This window comes from Hippocampus zosterae, chromosome 3 (genome assembly GCF_025434085.1).
Source record: "Hippocampus zosterae strain Florida chromosome 3, ASM2543408v3, whole genome shotgun sequence".
Lineage (NCBI taxonomy): Eukaryota > Metazoa > Chordata > Actinopteri > Syngnathiformes > Syngnathidae > Hippocampus > Hippocampus zosterae.
This window is the reverse complement of record NC_067453.1, coordinates 23113240-23130504: the sequence shown is the minus strand read 5'-3', so window position 1 is coordinate 23130504 and position 17265 is coordinate 23113240.

Genomic DNA, 17265 nt, shown 5'->3' with positions numbered 1-17265 from the left:
TGTCGTCTTTGTCATCGCTGATCTGAGGTTTTGAATTAGGATTTTTTTTGGGTGCAAATTATCAGAAAATCGCATGCACCCAACAGAAGTTAGTTAAACTAGATTATTGTTTATGCATTCATAAAAATAGAATCTCCCCTACTGGAATGATGCGTTTGATGTAACCTGCTCAGTGTTGACAGTATTCTTGAGATGTTATTGCAGCCTTTGGACACATGAGGTCGCAGCAGGACAACGAAAGCGCTCTTGCGCTTGAGCTTGACCCATTAAAAACCCACCACAGCGTGTCTCTTCGTTCAGAGTAATTACGCGGGAGCAACATTACCTTTTAAACACCTCACAGCGTCACAAAGACTTAGTTTTTTTTCGCTTAACACAAACTGTTTTCGTAATAACATTTGCGAGTGACGCTCCGTGTTTTTGTGGTCATTGCAGGCGCAGACTATTTGGAAGACGTTTCTGTACGAAGGGAAACCTGTTGTGACGTCACAACTCCTTCATCTGGAACATGGTACAGTAGGATCAAACATGGCGGAAACACTGCTGTTATCTCCCACCGAGCGCGTTTTGTTTTAATTGGTATTTCTAAAATAATACAAATAGTACAACTTTCATCTCCAAAGTATTTAACTTTTTCTTGAAAATACTCTACTTTTGTCTAAAAAATGACATGTTCAAAACCACGAAAACTTCAGCCTCGTTATGACTTTAAACCGTAAAATATACAACTTTGGTAATTCTAATACTTTGTATTACAGATGGATTTTCAGATGTTATTATATGGAGGATTATTATCATTGTTCAGTATTTTCACTTTAACCTTGAAAATCAAAATCGTTATTCTAATATTATGACTTTGTACAAATATGTCATAATGTTCTGATGTAATGAAAAAAAGAATCCGTTTTGAAAATATTCCTATTCTCCAACTATTATGATTTCGACTGACATTTCAAAACATACATTTTGTCAAATTTATTCTAATCTATATTAATCTAAAAAAACGTATACTGTACGTCTGTCTATTCTTGTAATATGACGACTGGAATCTAAAAAAATGTTCTCAAAAATATCAAGACTGAAAAAAATGCTGTACATGACCTATTTACTATTTAGACCTGTATTCTTGTAATATTTCAATTTAAATCTCGGCAATATTGAAATGTCTTCTTGTAATCTTGAAACTACATGACTTTAGCCTTTTAATATTACGACTTCAATCTTGAATTGATACAAAATTCTGGACGTAACAGTCATCGCCACTCTTATCTCAAAATGATGACTTTTTGTCTTGCTATGATACTATTTTTTCTTCTCTAAAAAGATTCTGACCTAAACCTAATCGTTGTACTATTTTCTTTTCAGTGTGTAATAATAAAATAGAAGCAGTGTTTATTCTATCCGACACTTTTGGATTACTGAGCATGCCCCAGGACATTGTTGCTATTTCATCAAAATGGATCAAAGGGATTGACAAAATCAAAGTCCTCATTTGACAGAGTGGAACTATGAGCAGTTCTGTCTAATAGCAGTCATGCATATTCTAGTGATGCTCCCCACATATGTGCCGCCACTCAGCTGGAAAGCACCGACGACCTCCAGTTGACTCCCGATCTACACAATTGACTCTCACCCCTCATCAGATATTGTGTCCAAATGCTCAATTTCACTTATAAAAAAACAACACTGTCTATCTTCACTATGATTTTAGGACTATGTTAATCTCGATCGCTGCGAGAATATTCACCCATTTATTTATTTATTTAAATTGGTCCATGATAGAAAAAGAGTGTCTCTCAAATTCAACCCTTGCAATTGACGAAGGCGTTAACGATCATGAAGCTAACGTTGCCTTCGAGGGCATAATCATCATATCGTTTACATCGCGTTCAGATGCGGCGTGGAATGTGAACGATGAGCAACAAAGCGGCATAATGTGCTGCATTTCAGGGCCACTGAGCAGCTTGTCAAACACTGACGGAAGAGAGAGAGAAAGAGAGAGACACAGAGGAAGGAAAAGAGAGACAAGGAGAAAGGGAGCGAGAAGCTAGGTATGGAAAGAAGTGTGGTGGGGCCGTAAAAAAAAAAGTGTATACCGCTTTCACATATTGTCCTGCAAAACAACAGAGTGGGCCTCTTCTTTAAATGATTCATAGCAAACGGTCAAATATTTATGGAGGTGAAACATTCATGGTTGCCACATCTATGAACTTATTGCTGTGTGGCTGCAATATATGTTGACCCGCCAAACCTCACAAACACACACGCACGACTCCGACAGTAGGTGGAGTTACTGTTTTGTGAATGTAGTACCAAACTTTGCAAAGTTTGCTCACACATTTAGGATGGACATTTGACTCAATTTAGCATTGAGAAAAAGAGGAGAACAGAATTGTTTAGTGTGGATTAATTGCCTTGTGTGAGTGTAAGAATGAATAAATGAATGTACTAGTATGGAATAAAATCATCCATCTATTATCTGCACCGCGTATCCTTGTAAATATTTTTTTAAATCTACAAATATTATTTTCTGGTTGTAAATATTTTTGATTTGATATTTGATAGTGTATTTTAGATGGAAAATATTGTTAGAAAGGTGCATTAGCCTCACATAATTATTCATATCCTGGCCAAATATGTATATTTTAAAAACAAACAAAATACTGTAAAGCATTTTGTTTCACCCCCCCCCCAAAAAAAAAATCTAGCAATGAATCATTTTCAAAAATATTTTTAAAATACTGTAAATTCACAAATAATTACCTAAAATAATTTAGTATTTTATAGTGTAAGGGTAAACACACTGAGCTCCGTCCACACGTGTGGTGAGCGTCAGACGCATTTCATTCATAATATGTGAAGAGTTAGCATCCAAACCTTTGACGAATTGCAGATCAGTTCAGTATTATCTTATAGATTTTTTTTCGTACATTTTTCAAATCATCCCACTGGGTGGCAACGCAACGGAGGCGGGGGACACCCAATAATCGTGGGTCAAGGGCGTTCCTTCCAAATGTCCACTTCACAGCGCAGATGTGCGCTTGGCAATGCTGAGACGCTAGCGCGCAACCAACGCATCATATTTAGGGAAAACGAGAGGAGCCACTTTTATTGGCCGTGGCCAAAGTTGACTGTGACCACTCCCACATCCGCGCAGCCTTTCCTCTCTCAGATCCGGCATCTGCCACGTCACCAACATTGGATCTAATACTTGTCCTCACTAGAAAAAAACGAAACCATCAAGCAATGCTTTCCTAGTAGATTGTTTTCATATAGTATGTAACATTTGATTCATTTGAAGATGTCACCACAGCATTTTTATAACTCGAGCCTTGTTCCCACTTGTCGCCGTTCTCCACCAGATACGTTTGATTATTTGCCTTGCAAAAACTAGAGCGTGATGCATGTTGACATCAACAGCGGGTGATTGGAGCTTTGTCTCAGAAAATCCGCGGGGGTTCCGCACGAGTCCGTGTAATGAAATTCTTATGGGTTAAGGTCACGGCAACAGTTCAGATGTTTATTGATTAAATGTCGACCCGCCAGGTGAATGTGATTCACATCTCGGGGCAGACGGATGCAACGATCCATCCATCATCTTTGAGGAAACATACACAACTAAACATCATTGTCGCATGTCGACAACACATTTGAATGCAACATTCCAACAATTTTTGGTGGACTGTTCTTGGATTGAAGAACAACTGCAGTCTTTAGTAACGATGTATCAGTTTATCCTATAATCTGGTTAGTCATTTATTCCTTTGTAGTTATTCATTGATCCTAGAAGTAAAAATGCAGTTGTAAGAACAGGATAGAATTCTCCTGTTGGCCGTTTTCTTTCCTTGTGGTTTTGGCGAAATGTTGAAGTGCTGCCTCCATGAGTGAAAATACAATTGGTGTGTTGTGTTGTATTATTTTACAATTTTATGTTAACTGTTCTTTATGATGGCGACGTGGGCACCCGCAGCGGCTCCTCTTGTTGTCTGGTTGAAAGGGAAGAAATTTCATCTGTGCTGTATGTTGCACATACAGCGCATTTGACAAAGTTGTACTTCACTTGACAATTCACTCGTTTACATTTTTTGATTGGGGTGCACTTGCTTCTTTAGTCTTTGAGGTTAACAAGTATGCTCCTCACTCGACATCTGATCGTCTCACAATGACAAAGTTAAAAAGTGCGTCGGTTCTCCGTTCTCGCATACCAGGGCGTTTGAGTACTTCAGCGTACAGTCGATACCCATTAAAATGAAGGGGAACACCGTGTATCGTAAATTACATTACTGTCAATTCAAGCATGTGGATACCTTTTCATTCATCATCAAATTTCCTGTGCGAAGGCAGCAAACACAAATTCTGATGTGATGTGTTTGAGGCTGCTTGAAGGCCTTCCACCGGAGAAACCTCAGAGCTGATTTGCTGATAGGTGCAGTGCAGTCGTGGTGTAAATTAATTTGGATCTCAACGCCCCCTAGGGCTGACCCTGCACCCCCTGCCTACTCACATGAGACACAACCCTGGCAGTGGTGGTCTTCATGCAGGCCTGGAGCATACAGTGACACATAACCTTGCCCTGTCACCACCCTCACCAGTGTGTCAGCTAACATTACGCTGATTGACGTTGAACCAACATTCCGGAGCTATGAGATCTGAGGCTCTGTATAACCTCGCCCTAGCTTCAACCAGGGCTAGGACATTTGGGGGCATAGTGCCGGATCATGAGGCCGCATTTGAGCGCATTTGAGCCGCACAAAACATCAGTCGTAGCTTTTTGGGAATTAAACATTCATAAAACACTGTTGGGTCTGAAATGGTAGGTGGGATATTTTCTCGGTTATAAGGGGGAATGTAAAACAAATAGAATGGCTGCAAATTGAGCTTATTCACATTTTAACGTCAAGAAACTGCAGCCTACCAATTTTTGTTGACAAGTAACACGCAGCAAATGTTAAGTCAGTTAATTAGTCAGTCAGTAAGCCTACTTTACACAGCCTATCTTTATATGACTTTATAGCAGTTGTTATGTAATCATATTGCCAGATAGCATCCTTAGTACAGATAAACTTGATAAAGACTTAACTTTGTGTTCTGATGTGAAGTACTAATGTGAAATAACAGTGAATAACTCAAATATTTTTATGCTAGCAGTTGTTATGCTAACAATCAGCAAGACAGCAACTTGAGCAGAGAAAGAGCTGTACATAAATAAAGATTTTTTACATTGTGGTGTTTTCAGGTACCGGTACTTTTTTGGAAAGAGAATGGCTACAACGCTAACAAGCTAACATTCGGTATGTTACTAAAAATGCAATCTTAAACACTGAGGTAGCTTGTAAGCATTTGACATTGTGCCCCGTTTTCTGGTCTTTTCTGGAAAGAATGATGCTTGCCAGAACAGTGCAGTTGTTGCTTTGTGTACTTTTCAATACATCCTGTTATAAAATGCCAACATTTATTGTCAGTACCGAAGCTCAAGGGCAGTTTGAGTTTTGAGTTTGAGTTTATTTATTGAACATAAAACATATACAGTAATATTCATTCATTCATTCATCATCCTAACCGCTTGATCCTCACTACGGTTGCGAGGGGTACTGGAGCCTATCCCAGCTGTCTCCGGGCAGTAGGCGGGGGACACCCTGAATCGGTTGCCAGCCAATCGCAGGGCACACAGAGACGAACAACCATTCACACTCACACTCACACCTAGGGACAATTTAGAGTGTTCAATCAGCCTGCCATGCACATTTTTGGAATGTGGGAGGAAACCGGAGCACCCGGAGAAAACCCACGCAGGCCCGGGGAGAACATGCAAACTCCACACAGGGAGGCCGGAGCTGGAATCGAACCCAGTACCTCTGCACTGTGAAGCCCACGTGCTAACCACTGGACTACCGGGCCGCCCTATACAGTAATAATTTGACAGAAAATAAGGTAGATAAAAAGTAAAAAGAAAGAAATCCGTCTTCATTCAACACAGTTATTATGTTCAAGGGAGTAGGAAGACTTTTGGAAGACAGTTCTTTGGTAATCCAGTCTATATGGTTGGATGGGCTACAATTACAATTAAAAAACAAAACAAAACAACAACACAATTTTTCCATCGTAACATTCGAAACAGGACAAAAGTTACAACCATAAATAGAACAATTCTGGCGCAGTTGTGGCTACCTCAGTTATCAGTTATGCAATTGTGGTACTGTAGTCTCAAAGGTACACCGGTTTGGTTGATTGACATATTATCACATTTTTTTTACTTGGACATCAGCAATGCACAGAAATAAAAAGCAGCTTCCGACACATCTGCAATATCTTTGTGTTATCGAGGCCGATGACATCTTACTCTTTTTTTTTTTAAATACAGAAGGGATAATAGGCAAAAAGATGTTTATGTAAGATATGTCTGTCAAAGTCAAATCTACTCAGATGCTAGTGTGACTCCATTTGTGAGCCTTCTGACCTGCAGCTACACGAGCTTAACAAACTCTGATGTTGACAAGAAGGTTTAATGATGAACCATGACCTCACTCACTGCATGTTCCAATGAGCCTTGGTTTTCACTTCCTGGGCTTTCTTTTGAAACCTATCACTATGCGACTCCTTTTGACAGAACATAACCAGTCCACAAGGCCTGGATGGACTGTAGTTTGATCCACGGTGCCTCTTTAGGTCTGACACGTTACGCGTTGTGCCGTTCTGAGGGAGGCGTCGCTTGTAAAGCAGTGCGTCTTTAAAGTGCCGTCGTGTGGCGACTCGATTGGCGTTGTTGAATCTATTGTTTTGTGTTTTTTGTTATTGTAAAGTGTCCTTGGGTGTCTTGAAAGGCGCTTATAAATAAAATGTATTATTATTATTATATTATAATGTGAGGTTCCTTGTGACCTTGGGGATTTGAATAATACATTGAAGTTGTTTGTACACTGCAAAAGTCATGCCTGAACTTTGACTCCATCTTTCCAACGAGTGATTACGTGTGAAAATGAGAAGCGATGCCGTTCAACCCAGGGGAGTGAGAAAAGAAAAGTTAGCTGGTGCAACTTTGTTCGTTTGTTGAAAGTTTTCCGTTTCTTTTTCTTTTTCTTTTTATTAGAACCAGCTATTGGGATCCTGCAAACAAAGCATTTTAATAACAGTCTTAAAAGTTCATTTCATACAATACAATAATAAAGTAGTATTGTATTAACCCAATGTGGAAAATATCACGACCTGCCATTGAACTACATCTTCTATCCACATATACAGTATAAGTGAAAATCCTCTGGGAGGGGGAAGAAAAAAAAACAATTAGACCCCAAAAAGAGAAAATGATCAACATGAGAAAAAGATTGCTGCATTTCCAGCGGCGCTCCCCATTTGCCGCATTCTGGGGGAAAATAAAAGAAGACAGACAAAACTGAGAGTCAAATCAAAGGTTAATTGGAGCCGGGAAAATGTCAACCAATTTTACCCATCACCCACGAGGGGAAAACTGCCCTCGGTGGAAAAAAAGATGAAATATCCGGAGTGCGTATTAGCCTCTCATCCATAATGGCCTCCTGAAGAGAGCGATGATGACATCTTTTCAGCACTCTGTTTGTTCCCCCTCAGAGCATTTTAGGTGTGCGCCATGCCAAACTGTGTGCGCACTTGCAAACAAACATGTTATAAGCGCGGGTGTGCGTTCTGCAATGGCTTGGGGGAATCCACAGGTGTTAGCACAGCCTTTAACACTCCATGACTAGGCTCGTGCAGTCGGCTAAGGGTATCATGATTGACTTTTTTCAGAGCTTTGTAATTAATCCACTACGACAAAAATAAAATAAAATAAAACACTCGGAAATAAATCAATGAACATTTGAAATAATGAAACTCAACAAGTCTAACCTCAAACCGAAATATATGTATGATTACCTTCACCAAAAAGCTCCTTTCTCTCTCTCTCTCTCTGTCTCTCAAATATTACACGCAAATCCGTGTCACTATATTGTTACAGCCCCGAGACAAAAAGAGTGTTGTCTTTTAGACGTCCACTTAATGAATTCGTTTAAAACTCCCAAACGAATACAAACACGACATTGTGCCTTCTCTTCTGAATTCGGCTCGAGAGGCGTTCAAATAACACCTAAAAAAAGTAAATTAAAGATATTCAATGGTACTAAGAAAATCCAGCAAGAAAATAAAATACATTCTATGTGGACACACAACAAAGGAATCTTTTTTTTTTTTTTAACATCAACATAGCCACAATTCTGAACCAGTCCAGTCTCCTACAATATTCTGAGTGAGCACTTCTCCTTTGCCGAGATAATCACTCCACCCTCAGATGGTTGACACATCAAGATGCTGATTAGACAACGTGATTATTGCACAACGGGAGCAAAAGGCTTTTGTAAAATGTGCAGTTTCGTGTTGTGGGACTCTGGGGGCGGCGGTCGGAAAACCAGTCAGTATCTAGCACGACCACAACTTGTCTCACAGTTCATCCATCCATCCATCCATCCATCCATCCATCATCTACCGCTTATCCGGGGCCGGGTCGCGGGGGCAACAGCTTTAGCAGGGAAGCCCAGACTTCCCTCTCCCTAGCTACTTCTTCCAGCTCTCCCCGGGGGATCCCGAGTCGTTCCCAGGCAAGCTGGGTGACATAGTCTCTCCAGCGTGTCCTGGGTCTTCCTCGGGGTCTCCTCCCGGTGGGACATGACCGGAACACCTCACCAGGGAGGCGCTCAGGAGGCATCCGAATCAGATGCCCAAGCCACCTCATCTGGCTCCTCTCGATGTGGAGGAGAAGCGGCTCGACTCTGAGCCCCTCCCGGATGACTGAGCTTCTCACCTTATCTCTAAGGGAGAGCCCGGACACCCTGCGGAGAAAACTCATTTCAGCCGCTTGTATCCGGGATCTCGTTCTTTCGGTCACGACCCACAGCTCGTGACCATAGGTGAGGGTTGGGACGTAGATCGACCGGTAAATTGAGAGCTTCACCTATTGGCTCAGCTCCTTCTTCACCACGACAGACCGATACAACGTCCGCATCACAGACGCTGCACCGATCCGCCTGTCGATCTCCCGCTCCCTCCTACCCCCACTCGTGAACAAGACCCCAAGATACTTGAACTCCTCCACTTGGGGTAAGATCTCCTCCCCGACCCGGAGGGGGCACTCCACCCTTTTCCGACTGAGGACCATGGTTTTAGATTTGGAGGTGCTGATTTTCATCCCAACCGCTTCACACTCGGCTGCAAAACGCTCCAGTGAGAGTTGGAGAGCCCCGTTTGAAGGAGCCAACAGCACCACATCATCTGCAAAAAGCAGGGATGTAATACTGAGGCCCCCAAAACGGACCCCCTCAACGCTTCGGCTGCGCCTAGAAATTCTGTCTATAAAGGTTATGAACAGAATCGGCGACAAAGGGCAGCCTTGGCGGAGTCCTACCCCCACTGGAAACGATTCCGACTTACTGCCGGCAATGCGAACCAAACTCTGACATCGGTGGTATAGTGACCGAACAGCCCGTATCAGGGGGTTCGGTACCCCATACCCACGAAGCACCCCCCACAGAACTCCCCGAGGGATACGGTCAAACGCCTTCTCCAAGTCCACAAAACACATGTAGACTGGTTGGGCGAATTCCCACATACCCTCAAGGACCCTGCTAAGGGTGTAGAGCTGGTCCACAGTTCCACGGCCGGGACGAAAACCACACTGCTCCTCCTCAATCTGAGGCTCGACTTCCTGACGGACCCTCCTCTCCAGCACCCCTGAGTAGACCTTACCAGGGAGGCTGAGGAGTGTGATCCCTCTGTAGTTGGAACACACCCTCCGGTCCCCCTTTTTAAAAAGAGGGACTACCACCCCGGTCTGCCAATCCAGAGGCACTCTCCCTGTTGACCACGCGATGTTGCAGAGGCGTGTCAACCAGGACAGCCCCACAACATCCAGAGCCTTGAGGAACTCCGGGCGGATCTCATCCACCCCTGGGGCCTTGCCACCGAGGAGCTTTTTAACAACATCGGTGACTTCAACCACAGAGATAGGAGAGCCCACCTCAGAGTCCCCAGGCTCTGCTTCCTCCAAGGAAGGCGTGTTGGTGGAGTTGAGGAGGTCTTCGAAGTACCCTGCCCACCGGTTCACAACGTCCCGAGTCGAGGTCAGCAGCGTCCCATCCCCACTGTACACAGTGTTAGTGGTGCACTGCTTCCCCCTCCTGAGACGTCGGATGGTGGACCAGAATTTCCTCGAAGCCGTCCGGAAGTCTGCTTCCATGGCCTCACCGAACTCTTCCCACGCTCGGGTTTTGAACTGTCTCACAGTTCAGGTTGTTAATTGTGGCTTGTGGAATATTGGTCCAATCCTCTTCAAAGGCTGTTCAAGGTTAGCGAATATTGATAGGAACTGGAACCTGCTGTCATATATGCCGATTCAGAGCATCTGAAACACGCTTATTTTAGAGAGTCCTTTTTAACTATGGGCAGCCCGCGGCACATCTGAGTAATAATAATCAAAATGTCGAATCGCATTTTTGTATGTGAGGTGGAGGGATTATCCCGGCAAAGGAGAGGTGCTTACTGACAGCTGTAAACAGATTTGGAAGGGAGAGAAATAACCTTTGTCTGCACATATAGGGTTTGGAACTTTAAGAATACAGTCAAACCTCGGTTTTCGTCCATAATCCGTTCCAGAAGGCTGTTTTTTGAAAACCGTAATTGTTCGAAAACCGAAATCACGCTCTTTTTAAAATAAAAATGTCTACTGAACACGTGTGCTCACATTGGAAAGCAAGACGAGGAAGCGCCACTTCCTGTGTAAGGAAGGCGAGAGAGGTGAAATGGTGCATTCAAGTGCGCTCGGTTTGTTCGAGAACCGAAATTTGCTCGTCATCCGAGGCATAAAAAAACTTGACATTTTTGGTCGAAAACCGAATTGGGCGAAAACCGAGACGTTCGAAAACCGAGGTTTGACTGTATTATTATATTTTTGTGGCTGTTATTTTTCTGAATAAAGTCTGTGGATGGAAAGGAACCAAAAGTTCAGTTACAGCTATGAGACTAAATTGACTTTATTCGGCTTTGCTTTCATTGTTTTTGCAAAATACCGAAGCGAAATAGTTTTCTTTTTTGACAAATGGTCTTGTTACGATGCTTTGATATTGACATCTCAAGTGAAATATTGATGAGGAGCTGCAAGGGAACTGAACTGAGGGCGCGATGATGACGTAATATGAGTCCAAGTGTCCTGTGGCTCAGCAGTTGAAAAAAATGGCCTGACCTTCCTCAAACAAAAATCATAAGTAGAAGATGTGTTATGCGGCGCTGTTTTTGTACAGGGTTTACTCTTCGTGGACCTGAATAAACTTGACACAGAGTCTTTTGAGAATTGATGACATTCTTACATCCACTCCTGTATCACGTGACCGTACAAAAGCAGTTTAGTGGACGGAAATGTGGGTGCGATGACATTTAAAATGGATTGGCTAATTATTAAGACTATTAAATCTCATTGTCAAGCGTGATAGATATGTCTCTTCCTCTGACAAAGGACAGCTGAGCCTTGATCTTCCCGGCAGGACCGCTGTGACGAATGCCAATAAAAAAAGGATTAGTCTCGGAATAAGAGAAGGTGCTGTCGTCCTCTCTTAATTGGCCGGTCCTCTGCTTGATCTAGTCTTGAGGCTGCCACTTGCTGAACTGGTCAATTAATCTTCCCTCCCTTATAATGAGGCGGGGGATTTCCGATGGCTTGCTCACGCACACACAGACGCAATGTATGTCGAGAGGATCTTCTGCGCCGTCACAAAGTGACCTGACAATTAAAAAAAACGAGCCCACACCTCACCAGTTGGCAAATATCACTGACCCAATCTACTATTAAAAGGACTAACAATGACTTCAAATCAACTACCGGAGGCACAAAAATGCGGGAGAAAGTGTCGAATCCCCCATGAAATAAGATTGTTGCAGTCCAACTCTGCCCTTCTTCCTTTTGAGGTTAATAAAAAGCGACTTGTTGGATCCCCCCCGCTGTGAACAACAAATGCGCTCGGGGCTGCTATTAATTTAAAGATAGATGACAGTGGAAAAGGTTAAATATGTAGGGTTTAACCGTATTTGACCTTGAATTGTTGCTGGCATTAAATCCGGCGGGTGAGGAAGAGGATAATGGAGGAGACAGTTGCAATCAAAGGCAAAATCTCAAAACGGCGATGACGTTTTGACCTTGACACATATTTGCGTCTTAGCATATGAATGCTACGAATCTGCTTTGTCGCATCTCCGAAAGTGATTGTCGACCCTAAATGGTAAACACAGCTGCTTAGCATACGCTCACGGTTTCATGTTGTGCGGCCGTGGTTATTGTCGTCAACTGGACAGCAGACAGTACAAAATGGCTGGTTCAAACAAAATGGCAGACTTTTTGTTCAACTCTGGGCATGGAGACACTTCAGTGGGATATCTTATAATGGATATGAGCAGCCAGTTTCTGGTGTGTAAGAGAGAGGTGGATGGCAGGCTTTTTATTTTATTTTATTAAAGTTTCCTTTTTCATGCGAATTCCTGGAAATATTATTCAGACTGGAATGGCATTCTTCGCTCACAATTGATGGGTAAGGGTAAACATTTTTGGCTATTTAGCATCAAGGATCCGTTAACTCATTCAGTACCAGCCAATTGTGGACCAAGTCTAAAAAGACGTTTAAAAACGTCTTTGGGAGTGAATGAGTTAAGGATCCTTGCTCACGATCGGGGCTCTTTGAGATGAAAACGCTTATAGTGTATAGTAATACAAATATGGGCGGCCCAGTGGTGGAGTGGTTAGCGCCTTGACCTCACAGTGCAGAGGTCGTGGGTTCTCCCCGTGTCTGCGTGGGTTTTCTCTGGGTGCTCCGGTTTACTCCCACATTCCCAAGACACGCATAGCAGGCTGATTCAACACTCGAGTCTAAATTGTCCCTTGGTGTGAGTGTGAGCGATTGGCTGGCAACCGGTTCAGGGTGTCCCCCGCCTGCTGCCCGAAGACGGCTGGGATAGGCTCCAGCATCCCTCGCGACCCTCGTGAGGATAGCACAGATAAAAAAAATTTGATGAATGGATGAATAGATAATACAAATATGTACAAGTCATCCATTTGTCTGAGCTGTGTCACGAATTACGAGATGGACACTGCGCCTTGCTCAAGCTCCACGTCTCAAAATGGAGGTTTCCGGTGAGATCGTTGAAGTTCACTTTAGTGACAATTCCCCGCCATGACGTTGAAAGGCGCTGCCATGCAGAATGCTGAAACAAAAGGCCATCTGCTGGCACTTGGTTTGATTGCTGACACTTTATCATTGATCTGCTCAATGTAAATAGTACACAATCACACTTGACCATGTCAAAATAAACCAGATAAAAGATAAGTTAAGTTTCCTGAAAAGCAAACTATCAGTATGTCTATGTCATAGACTCTTTGTATTCACATGTCTGCTGTGTTGGGTCTGTCTCAGTGACAGACTGAGACTGCGGTTGTCTTCTACTCTGATCAAAACGGTGTGTAGCGGAGTACTCTGTGAATTGCACCTTATAAAAAATATTCAATCCATGTCTTTTATGCATGTTTTCTCTTTGAAATGATCCTGCTGGCCTGATCGAACCTCCTTGGGGACCGGTTCCGGCCCGCGGGCCATATGTTTGACACACACTGACATGGAGCAAATATACAATATGAATCTGTCCGCTTTTAATATGAGGATGTATTTAACCCTTTGAGGGACAGCAGTTACTACAGTGGACAGCTTACCATGTTATCAGGTTACAGGGTGCATGAAAGGGTTCAATGTCTGTCCATTTTAGTAATCCTTGTTAAGTCTTTTAAGACGTATCTTCTTTTCCGATACAGGCTACACTTGCCGTGGTGGCGAATGGAGCCGAACCTGCACGCTTCTGACATTTTATGTCCAAACACAATGTCGAGCTCCTTCGTTTAACATGGACGGAATTATTCAAGTCTGTTTTCATAGCGGCGGGCACCTTAAGTATGGGTCAAAATCAGAGTCAAGTCTTTTTGGCTCTGCCGTGTGGAGCGCAGACTCCAACGAGAGTAATTATTTGTGGAGGTTTTAGGACCTCGGGGGGTGACGGAGTTGGGCGGGAGGAGGAGAGGGTGCGCTGAAACGGAAAGTACGCCAGTCCCACTGACGCTTGATGCTCAGTGAATCTGAAAGGTCATGTCATGTTTTCTGGCAATTGACTCGATTGGGTTGGATTGTGCAACATAAGGCCGGGACGCTAGTGTGTATGCGTCCTTTGTGTGTTTCTGCCTATTTGCTAGCTATCGTGCCCCCCGGGTTGCATTTTGCATTGACCTTATTACCCCGCGCAGTGACGTACATGTCCCATCACTTGCACCCTCGGACTCCCGAGCATACGCGCCACCTGCGTGACAACGGTTAACACAGGACATTAACTTTACATTCTTAAGCTAGTTTTGGCAGTGAAGCACTTTTTTTTTGTAATTGAAACGCTGAAATGGTCTATGCTTAATCAGCTTTAATCAACTCTTCTCTCTCTCTCTCTTTCTCTCTAGTGAACATGTACAAGCTTGTGCCTCGAAGCCATTCAGTGCAAATCCTGTAAATTATAAGAATAATGTGATGGTAACCTCGCTCCATCAGCCATCGTTGGAGATGTTCACTTTTGCAGCTGTCAACATAAGTGCATTGGTACTGCCTAAGCATAGATACCAAAGCATGTGCTCAAAATATGACTGCATGTACAGCGAACCCCCGCATAGTTGCTGTGTGGTTGTAGCGAATTTGCCTATCACGATAACAGTCATGCAATGCTCCAGTGAAAGTGTCATTTGTCTATAAAATTGTTGTAAGTACACCTCTGCATAAAATTGTAAACTTGTAACATTAAGGAAAACAAAAAAAATGTTGAGCAAATTACAAGCAAGAATAAGAAAAAAGAAATTGAAAAAAAATTGAAGTGCATCAAAACACATGAGAGCGCCATTGCCACCTACTGTAGGGGATTTGCAGCTACACTTTATTTTTGTATGACCCCCCAAATAAATAAAATAAATAACAAATAAAATGCCATATTAATATTATTGTTGTTGTTATTATTATTATTATTACTTCTGAGAGCCTTTTAAAAAAAATCAGCATTTTTAATTCAATATTATGTCTTTGTCAATGGCATCTTTCGAAACCTTTTCCTCATCCTCCTGAAATGATGACAGGTGATCGAGCTAATAATCACATACTTAGGCAACAAGTCAAATAACTACCTTGAGAAAGAAAGCGGCGGGAAATGAAAAGAAAATGACTAGTCGGCTTCCAGAGGATATTTCGAGTCCGATGCCGCGCTATTATTTATGGAGAAAGCCAGCAAAGTGAGTGTTTCCTCAAGGCAATAGCCCACAACATGTAGTTTTACCAGCAAATCCTTTGGCAGGCCTGACTTCTCCATGCCTACGCGCTTGACTTCTGCACTCCAGCAGATCGGTGGCAGAGGTCCAGAATCACTTAGATCATTTTACCCCGGGCGCAAAGGGGGCAGAGAGGAGCCACTGACCCTGTGCTCTTCAAGGCAGGGCTTTACGCCTCGCTGGCTTCCCTGGTGTGACATTTCTCCTGTACTTGCCCCCGCCCACTGTTTCCCCTCCTGAGCAGAACCACCAAGGCAGTGCAGAAAATGGGGAGGGGGGGGGGGAATCATTGTCTATGAAGATATCTATCAAATGCACAGCATCTGGGGTCACTCTGTTGTCAAAGCTCCTTGTTTACTGTCCCGTCTCTCATGCAAAGTGACAATAATGTCAGAATGTCATCAATGTTCGCCAACGAAGCCCGTTAATGCAACACGACGTTTTCCTTTGGAAAAGAGATATACCTGTCTTGCTCCCGTCATCTTTGCCCCACTACAAACATCCCCCCGCCCCCCTACCCACAACCCCACGTGGCCACTGAGGGTCATACATCAGTCATGACATTATTAAAGGTTCAATCGTGCCTTAAAACAAGGCCTCTCCTCACTGAGGATGTGTTGGAGAACAGATGGGACTTACGCTGAGCGGCTTTAATGTCTATTTTAAGTGCTTTGGAGACAATGATCTAATGATACATTTACATTTTGTTCAAGGGGGTGTGAGGGGGGGGGGGTTGAAGATGGCTCAGACCAAAGAGACAGTCAGTCGCTCAAGCTGTCATCATAAAGCATAAACTGTGGTGTTTGGCAACCCTTTATTTAGCCAAGGCACATGAAAAAAAAATCTCAAGGCACAGCAGCAAATAAAAATGTTTCCAAAAGTAACGTGTCTTACATTTTATTTGAAAAAAAAAGTGTCACAATTACATATACACCTGTACACGCACATGCGACAAAGACTCTCCAGAACTTCCACTAACAACCCTGAAACAAACAAATGTCTTCTCGCAGCTTCAGCAAAACTTCCTTGGCAGCCGTTACTACTTTCCTCCCAATTTTTCCCTTCCAAATCCTGCACACATCTTCACAAAGAGCAATGACATCATCAAAACATCTGTTTCCCTTTTTATGACAGTTAAAATAAATAAAAATAATAAAACACACGCACATCGGTTTCCACAGCGTTCTTCATTGATCCACACGAGATCAATGAAGGATGTCGTTCGAGTGTGCGTTAGCAGACGGGAGTCAAGTTGAAAGCCTCAGATGTTCTCCCAAAGCATAAGTAGCTGTCAAGGGAGTTATGAGACTGGCGTTTAGGAAGGGTAAAAGCTCGGACGTGGTGTTGCACCCGGTTCAACACGTGCCAGAGAAAGCCCAAAGGTTCCACTGCAATCTGTTCCACTTTGGTTCCCTCCAGTGCTTTGACCTCAATTCCCGACTGCTGTGAAAGCGTCCTTGCGCACTTTTTTTGACACGAGTCGGCGCACGGGCAGCTACACACTCTCCCCTCTCTTAGCAAACAGAGCGCAGGAGCTGCTCAAACATCAAACCACCGCGACGCTGCGAAGGAGCCACGCGGGTTAACATCCCACATCCTGGGCCGTGGCAGTATATCCCAACTTGGCGAGCCCGTTAAAATGACACTTTCAATTGGGGTCAATTGGATCCCTGCTTCTGGATTTCCGACAGTGTTCTCTGCCAAGGGCTAATCACAGGCTGCGGATATAATTAAAGTTACAGGCTGTAGATCAGCTCGTGTAACAGAATATTTCAGCAACACTAGAGGTCACTGGCAGTCCATCCCATCATCCAAGCACCGTCAGCGTCATGGATAACATGACTGTCCACAAAGGAACAACGCATTTGTCCAGTTGACCT